The 9,440-nt window shown below is 37.8% G+C and overlaps 1 pseudogene; it reads left to right on the top strand.

Moving 5' to 3' along the window:
- Window positions 1-6,882: 6,882 nt before the first annotated feature.
- On the top strand, window positions 6,883-7,001 carry LOC111742234 (annotated as a pseudogene).
- Window positions 7,002-9,440: the final 2,439 nt, after the last annotated feature.

Here is a 9,440-nt window from a genome sequence, read left to right as displayed (position 1 = left end):
TCTACTCAGCACTCATTGACTCCATGGGCACTTCATTAATTTGCTCCTGTATATGTACCTACGTCATTTTCATGTGTGTGTGTTCTTTCTCCTTAATTCAGCTTTGTGTTTCTGCCAGGCAGGCACAGAGCCCTTCATGTTATTTTGCAGCAGCCTGCACAGAGTCTGATTCAATTCCTGCCCCCAGTGGGGTCAATTAAATCAAGCTACTCTCTCCTACCCCTGGACATACTGATATAAACTGCATGATTGAAGGACAGAGAACACAAAGACAAGGAGATAACCACTTACAGGTATTCTACCCTACAGAGTATAGCACTTTACAATGTATTCTACCCTACAGAGTATAGCACTTTACAAGGTATTCTTGTGGGGTAAAATAGTCTTTGGACAGAATACAATGTAAAAAGGGTTACATCTATTGGGAGGAGTCAGACTGTATCTTACATCTATTGGGAGGTGCATGGGAGAGAGAATCCTTCCATTTTAGTGGTAGAGGACATATCTGGGTAAAGCGAAGATGGTGTCTGAGTTGAACTTTAAAGGGTGTTAGTAATTGGGTATGAAGTGAAGGGAGGGTACTGACAAGAACAGAGTAACAGAAACAATGTCCTCAGTGAGATCATTGCAGCCAATTAGGCCACTGGATATAGCGATGTGTGCAAAGGAGCGATAATAGGTATGTTAGTGTCTACAGACCTGTGAGTGAAAGCCAGATAGCCGTGGATTGAATAGAACATTGGAGATGAGAAGTAGAAAGAATCAATGATTACTGGTCTTCTTTAAAAAAATTGAAGATGTGAAGAATTAACTAGAGAGGCGGGACATTCCTGACTATGGGCTGAGTTGGCATGTGAACACATCATGGGTACCCAATACGTAGCTGAAGACTCACTATCAGGGACAAAGAAAGGGGCTACTTTTGTTTGTTTTGCTTTGCTTTTGTTCATCTTGTTTATTTCTAAGATAGAGGAATTTTGAGCATATCTGTAGGCAGAGAGGGAGACTCAGTAGGATAAAAAAGATAAATGATGCAAATGCAAGAGAAAGTAAGACAAGAATCGTTGGAGAGCAAAAAGTGTTTAAAGAGAGGAGTTTGTCTTGAAAAGGGGGGCAAGAAATTTCTTTTCTGAAATAGATAATAAAATGGCCAAAAGATATACAACTATGAAGGAGACAGCTATCTATCAAGAAGTGCTCAGTTCCTTGGATGAGGACAGGTAACGATAATATCCAGTCTAGTTCTCACTCAATAAGTATAGATAGAATGTCTACCAAGTGCCTGACACCTGAACAAGCATCCTAGTATAAGTTGGGCCTTTCCTGATGGAGATGTCACTAGCACAATGATTCTCTCAGGATAATTCAATTAATTTTAATTTAATTTTATTTTAATTAAAGTGTAATATACCATAAAGTACACATAAAATGGTGCACAGCTTGCTGAGTTTTTACTAAATGAACTGATGTGTGTAACATCACTTGGATCAAGAAACAAAATATTACTGGTATCCTAGAAATGCGCCCCCCTCATTCCTTTCCAGACACTCTTCATCTACCCCTTGAAGATAACCCACTGCCCTGACTCCTGCCAGAGTGATCAGCTTCAACTGTTCATATCATTTCTATAAATGGAACTGTACAGTATGAACTATTTTGCATCTGGCTTCTTTCACTCACCATTAAGTTTGTGAGATCTATCCTTGTTGTAGAGTATAATGTTGAAGAGTTCAATGATGCATGTTTTAAATTTAAGGAAAAAAAATAAGAAAATGAAGTATGTTTTTCATGAAGCTAAATTTATTCAAAATAAATGATTGTCCTTTCATTCGAGATTATGTGCTTCCATCCTTTTGGTAATAAAAATGTTCTTTCTCTTTTGAAATCCACTGTTAACTGCTGGAAGTTTGGTTTTGGTGTTTTGTTTATTTTTGTTTTGCTTTCATTTTAATGTGTTAACAGTAAATTCAGCCCCAAATTTTCTCATTTAAAACAAATTGACTGGGCCTTGAAATCCACAAGCTTGAGTTTCACAGGGCTGGAAGCCCCCTAAACTTGGTTCTGTGGCTTTGGGCTTTGGTTATAGGCACCTGTGATGGCCAACCCATGTGGACAGATTCTCAGAGGTACCTACAAAAGCCACAGTTACCAATTATTGATATTTCTTGAGAGGGATAAAGGGAGAAAAAAGTTTTTCTTACACTTATAATCCTCAGGCATAAATAGCAGATAATAGTATCAATTTCCCTGAGTATCAGGTCAGATTAGGCCTTAGAGGAAGCCCTTTAGAACTGCAAAGAAGTGTGGACTAGGTGGGGATCCATCACCCACATGTGGGAAAAGACAAGAAAACAGAGATATCCAGCATGAAATTTCTGTGCCCCAGAGGATTTTTGGAAAAAGGAAAGTGTGCCCTGGGCTGGTGGTACTCAAGGAAAGCCTCATTACCAGAAGTAGACTTTAAAGAAAATTTAGAAGCCCCTTGAAGGCACTCAACTAACAAAAATGATTTCTTGGAAAAGAAGATAAAATCAACCATTTTAGTCAAAGTTGAAATAGTATGCATCATTGCAAAAAAAAAATAAAAAATCATATACATGTTTTTCTATGCTACCTGACCTTAAAATGCAGGCAAATTTTATACACATACACACACATATAAGAAAAAAGAAAAGAGAGAAGAAAGAGATTCCAGGACATTTATTTCATAAAGGATAATTTTCTGGTCGAAGTAATGGGATCTCAGATAAAATTTCTATCAAGATCTATTTAGGAAAGCCAGGGAGGATTTTCCTGTTGTCAGAATTCAGAAGTCCCTTCTCCACGGGAGCTCAATTACATATTCAGCTTCTTTTCTTTGAGGAAAGTCATTACAGGACAATTCTATTTTTAAACAAAATCAATGTGAGGTTCTGTTTTTCATTACTAGCTGTAAAAAGGTGCAGCACCCAAATTATTGCAAATAAATGGTTACCCTCTTATAGCTTAAATAAGAGGCATTGTAAATACAGCTTCTCAGAAACCTATATAAGGGAAGATAGACACATGAACACCTATAATATTCATTATATATATATATATATATATATATATATATATATATATATATATATGTATATATTTGTTTTACTTTTGTTTATAGTAGAAACATTTTGTTTATTTCTAGCTGGTTAGCATTCACCGCTTCAAAACTTCTGTCCTGTAACATCTCCTATTTGGGTGAATCCTTCAAAGTGTAAAATCTTGGCAGAAGGTAAATCCAACCTCCCTCTGCCACCTCTCCCTGATGAGAGCCAAGAAGGCCACATTGTTTCTTTTCCACCCCCTGGGAAAGCCCAGATGTGAGCTTGGTGACCCAGTCTTGGCCAATTGAATTCTCTTTTTCAGGACTTTGAATCTTGATCAGATGATACTAAAATTATGGGAACATTTAAAGCTCAGAGGTGCATTATTCATATTGTCGCTTTGTTAGAATCTTGGTTATGGTCTCTGCTAGCGTTTCCCCAGGGCTGATGATAGTTTTCCAATAAATCTCTGTTTTGACACATGAACTTTCTAGAGACCTTGATGTTAGTGCTTACAGTGAACCCAGTGGACCCAAATGGCCCTAATCCCAGCAGGTTTAACTTTTTGGTTGTTGTTAATGAAGGTGACACAGGTAACCCCAATTCTATATCTAATTTTCTTTGAATGAGGTTTCTAGGGATAGTGATGGGCTGCATTGATTCATCCACACTCTCCTTTGTTTGGCTGTGTCCAGGGATACAAATGATAGGCAGTATATTTCATGATTCCTCTGAGAAGGGTAAGAGATCATAGCATGCCCATTGGGATTCTCAGCAACACAGAGATTCAGAGGCAGAGAAATCACATTGAAAAGTAAGATGAGCTATGGTAATCTAGACTAGTGGTCACTCCAGAGAAATTTATCTGAAAGAATAGTGCCTTACTCATTCATAAGAAAAGATGAAATACTGCCATTGTGACAACGTGGATGGATCTTGAGATTATCATGCTAAGTGAAATACGTCAGAAAGAAAAAGTTGAGAACCATATGATTTCACTTATATGTGGGATGTAAAACTGAAAGCAACAAATGAACATGACAAACAAACAGAGACTTATGCACACAGAAAACAGTATAGTGTTTACCAGAGAGAGGTGGGGGGAGGTAAATAGGGGAATGGGGGTAAATATATGGTGACCACAGGAAATTTAACTTTGGATGGTGAACACACAATGCAATATACATATGATGTATTATTGAATTATACACTTGAAATCTATAGATTTTATAACAAATGTCACTCCGAAGCATTTAATAAAAATGATATATAGATGATAGATAGATAGATAGATAGATAGATAGATAGATAGATAGATAGATAGATAGATAAGAGAGAGAGAGAGAGAGAGAGAGAGAAGGAGAAGGAGAGTGCCCAGCCAGATGGGAAGAACATGGACCTGTGCCATTGAGAGTGAGAAAATCTAGACTTCAGTCAGATGGCTGGCATCAAGGTGTAGCAGTTTTAGCCAGGCCCAAAGGGAGAAGCTCAGAGTTGATAAAGGAAAGATGGGTGATGAAAATTAACCTCTCTATCACTATACCTTACAAGGCAGTGTTATTAACCACCACAATACCTTTTAAGAAAGGAAGAAACTGATGTTCAGAACCAAAGAACTTAGCCAAGGTCATGCAGTCAATATACGGTGGATCTGGAATTTGGATCAAGGTTTTTGACTCCCAAATCCATGTTCTCTACCTCCTACCTGGTCAGTACCTCTGCCCTCCCAGGGAACCATAAGGGATCTAGGCAGGAATCCAAAGCTGTATCTTAGGCAAGGATAATAATTCAGTGTCCTGATTCCAAGCCTGGTCATTAACAATGCCAACGGTACTTTCTTAGACATGGACACAAGGGAGTTATAGGAATTCCTTGGCATAAAGAGGATTCAAAATTAGCTTAGTGCTCAGCTACGGTATGCTAATTCTTGCTGGCTGAAAACTGCCCTCCTCGAGTATTTCACCACAGAAGGGGCAGTCAGGGTCCCTATAGTGCCATTATTTTTATAAATGGTTTCAGTATATCTATTTTTTTTCAGTGACCCTTAGAGTCCATAGAAGTTTAGAGAAGCTATTTTCCTGGTAGGAGAATATGATTTTTTTTTTTTTTTCAGCAGGTGAGGATTATTTAGAACCAAGGGCAGAACTTAACCTGGGAAATATTTTTGGTCCAAAATGATGTGTAATGATGTAAGGAAAGTATTGATTCTCTTATGTTGCTGGTAAACATCCATTAAAAGTTTAAATGCCCAATATTAACTTCATGTACCCCACTCTAAGATTATAAAAGATTGAGAGAACAGAATAAAATATTAATTTATTTCTGAATAGTACACAAAACCTTAAGAAACATAAAAAGGAAAACATACGATGAGTGCTAATTGTAGTATTTAAACACTTCCTGGCTGTCCCAATATCATTTATGGACAGCTTAATTAAACACTAACCTAATTTAGCATAAGTAGACCCTAGGGGATACATTTCACACCTTCAAACTGGAAGTGTAAAAGAAAGCTTTGTTTCTAAAGCCTTAGTCCTTGAAATGTGGAGGCAACTTGGAGAACTCTCATGGGCCACCCAAACTGCTCCTCTAGTCACCTAGGAGGAGGTCATAAAGGATAGCACTGGTCTTTTTTAATGGAGGAGACCATTTACCACACACAGTCCAGGACCCCTGTTCTCCATGAACCTCAGACTCTGAGTCTATCTTGTATCATGACAATCATCATTTCTGTAGCATACTCTGGCTCCAGAGAGGGCTTCAGCTACACTCATAGATCACCAGTATCCTGAGTTTTGGTGAAATTTTCCACAAAATGCAAAAATCTTGCAATTTAACATCTTTGAAATTCAGGATGCATCTTAGAATCAATGGCATACAATAATAGTCAACTTCGGCCAGATGGCAGTTGTAGTGCTAATGTGTGAAATCTTCCATAGACAGCTTCTGCAAAAATCATGAAGGCACCATCATCAAACACCTTAGAGTCAATGAAATATGAGTGTATATAGCTGACATTTATTGACCACTTCCTATGGGCTGGTGTTCCAGTTACCTAATACCACATTAATGCTGTCTAGCCAACAGCTATAAAATCTCAGTCTTATACAACAATCAACATTTATTATTATATGGGGTGGTTGAGCAATTTAGCTGATCTAGGCCAGACTCAACTGGGCTTACCATGTGTCTGGGGTGAGCTGCAGGTGCATAAATGTTTCTGCTGATCCAGTTGAGCTCTCTCATATTTAGAGTTGTCTGGCTCTAGGCTAGTTGTCTGAACATGTTTTTTTCCTCCTGTTTTCTTTAACCATAGGCAGGTTAACCTAGGCTTGTATTCATGGAAGTGAGGTTCCAAAAGAGGAGATGGACTCATGTAAGCAATTTTTCAAGATTCAGTATGCATAATACCTTTTAACATTCTACTGGCCAAAGCAAGTCGTGTGTCTAAGCCCAGAGTGAACTTTAAAAACAAAATTGAAGATTTTCAGCTATTCTTCTGAGCTTCTTTGGGCATATTGTGATACTTAACTGGAGATGGACATCTGCTGCCCCCTTTAGGGTGGAAGATTACTTTTCAGTCCATAACCTCTCTGTCCTGCCAACCTAACTCATGAGCCTTACCTCTCTGACATCTGTGGCTTCACAGACTATACATATTATTTAATTCTTAACATCAGCACCTTTAACTATAATTGTAATTAAAAGCTACCCTAGAGCCTTAAAAAGAGCCAAACACACCTTCTTCTCAAACCCACCCATTATTCAAAAAGCCAAAAGTGCTTTGCTAAAAAGTATACCAAAGTGTCTCATATTGGTCTATGGCCATGCCATCCTGAACATGCCTAATCTCGTCTGATCTCGGAAGCTAAGCAGGGTCGGGCCTGGTTAGTACTTGGATGGGAGACCACCTAGGAAGACCAGGTACTGTAGCCATTAAAAAAAAGTGTCTCATATTTGATCCTCATGGAAACTCCATTACATCTTTTCCAGAGAACTGTAAACTCACCAATTGCTGAGGAACATTCAGGCTAGAATCCTGCTCAAGATGGGTGATCACAACCTCTATTCCTTTGAAATCACATATTGAAATTTCCTATTGTGGACCAATCTGATGAGGGATGACTGATACTAACTGTTGGAAGCCAGTATTTTTTTTTTTTGCTGTACTGGTACTAGTTGGTAGTCTCGTAGGTAAAACTTTAAGAAAAGAATAAAGTAATGAGTCAAAGAAATAGGGTCTGCTCATCTGGACTTACTTTTTAACTTTAGCCTAATGACAATTTTCTCCTAATATTTTTCAATAATTTATATAAAGTAAGGAAGGACCTTTCTTCCATGCCACATTTTTATCCCCAAATCATCCTTTCAAGATTCCGTGTATTACGATTTTATTGTGACCTTTATTCTTCACGGGCCATCTCCCCTAGTTTGTTTCTCTTTGACTTAAATGCTAACTGAAGGCAAAGTCCAGGCAAAAAGCTTCAGACAAGAAGGGCACCTGGATGTTTTACTTCCCATGCTAGACCAATTCAATAAAACTGTGCTCCGTGGGCTGCCTTGGGAAATGACAGGCTTAGCAGCCTGGTCGACGAAACGGTGGAGTTGTTGTCACAGTTGAGTTATAGTCTGTCTAAACTTCAAATCAGCTATAATTCAGAGTTCACATTTCCTGAGCAGTTGCAATGGAAGAAACTTCAGGATGTCATAGAAACAATTGCCTAAGTCTTAAAGAAAATGTTTCCAGACTTTAAAGGGGGCACCAAACAAATAATAAGTTGAAGCTCTTCCTAAATGTTCAAGAAGAAGCCTCCTTTAAAATCTAATCTTATGGGGTAAGTCAGAGATGTGAGCAAGTATAAATCAAAGGTATCCCTGAAAGAATCTCTATGAATCAAAATTTAGACTACTGCTGTGAAACACTTTAAGCTTCTCTGGCTTAGTAACAAACATAATCTGAGAACGAGCAGAGTGCTGGGGTTTCACTTTGCTATTTTGAATGAGTGGTCCTTGGAAACACACAAGAAACAAACAAACAAACAAACAAAAATTGGCTAAGTTTTTTGCTTGTTTTTGTTTGTTTGTTTGTTTTGTACTTATTTTTGAGTAGGATTATCCTATTTGTACGATCTAGTTTGCTGCTACTTATGCTGACATATTTGACAACTGTGGTCCTGGGTGATAAATACAGATTGGTTTGTTTTTTTTTTTTTCATTTTCTGGGCTTCCAGCTAGACTAAGTAATATATCAGCATCTCTGCTTTGGTGGATTGTGAAAGGTATGCTTTTGTTTGTTCACTTTTTTAAACCATCCAAATTAAAGATGCATTTAAGAATTAATGAGGGTTTTAAGATACATCCATCTAATAGAATATCTTGCAGCTATTAAAAAGGATGAGGTAACATTAGCATCAAAATGATGAAATACTTTTGTGCAAATCTAACAAAATATGTACAAGAGCTATATGATGAAAACTACAAAACTCAGAAGAAATAAATCAGAGAAGAACTAAATAAATTGATAGATATTCCATGTTTATTGATAGGAATACTCAATATTGTTCAGTTGTCAGTTCTTTCCAATTTGATCTATAGATTTAGTTCAATCCCATTCAAAATCTCAGCATGTTATTTTATGGATATCAACAAATTCATTCTCAAGTTTATATGGAGAGGCAAGAGACCCAGAATAGCCAACGCAATATTGAAAGAGAACAAAGTTGTAGGACTGACACTACTTGACTTCAAAACTTAATATAAGGCTACTGTAATCAGGGCAGTGTGGTACTGGCAAAAAATAGACAGATAGATCAAAGGAAAAAACAGAGTCCAGAAATTGATCCCCATAAATATGGTCAACTGAACTTTGACAAAGGCGCAAAGGCAGTTCAGGGGGAAAAGGATAGTCTTTTCAACAAGTAGAGTGGAATAACTGGAAGACACGTCAGGATATCATAGAGACAATTGCCTAAGTCCTAAAAAGAGGGTTTCTAGACTTTTAAAGGGGCACCAAACAAATGATAAACTGAAATTCTTCCTAAACATTCAGGGCAACAAGATGTTCTATCTGCAAAATTTCTGCTACTGAGGCTCCATCAATAGAAAATTTTCCAACATGACAGCCACCAGCCCTTAAGACAAACTCATCTGACAAGATTGGAGATAGCACTGCGGGGAAAGAGAGGGACCGAGAGGAAGCTCATCTTCTCTACCGTATTTACTGAGCAGCCGTACGATGTTATGAGGTTTAGATTATCATGAGTGATGCACTATAACCTGGGATGTAATCACACTGAGCCACTGACAGTTTTACCATCATGGGCCAGAGTTATATGGCTTCCAAGGGGCTGCCCCAAACAAATGTTTAGCTTCTAG

This window comes from Pteropus vampyrus, unplaced genomic scaffold, assembly GCF_000151845.1.
Source record: "Pteropus vampyrus isolate Shadow unplaced genomic scaffold, Pvam_2.0 Scaffold89, whole genome shotgun sequence".
Taxonomy (NCBI): domain Eukaryota; kingdom Metazoa; phylum Chordata; class Mammalia; order Chiroptera; family Pteropodidae; genus Pteropus; species Pteropus vampyrus.
This window is presented reverse-complemented; position numbering and strand designations above follow the sequence as displayed.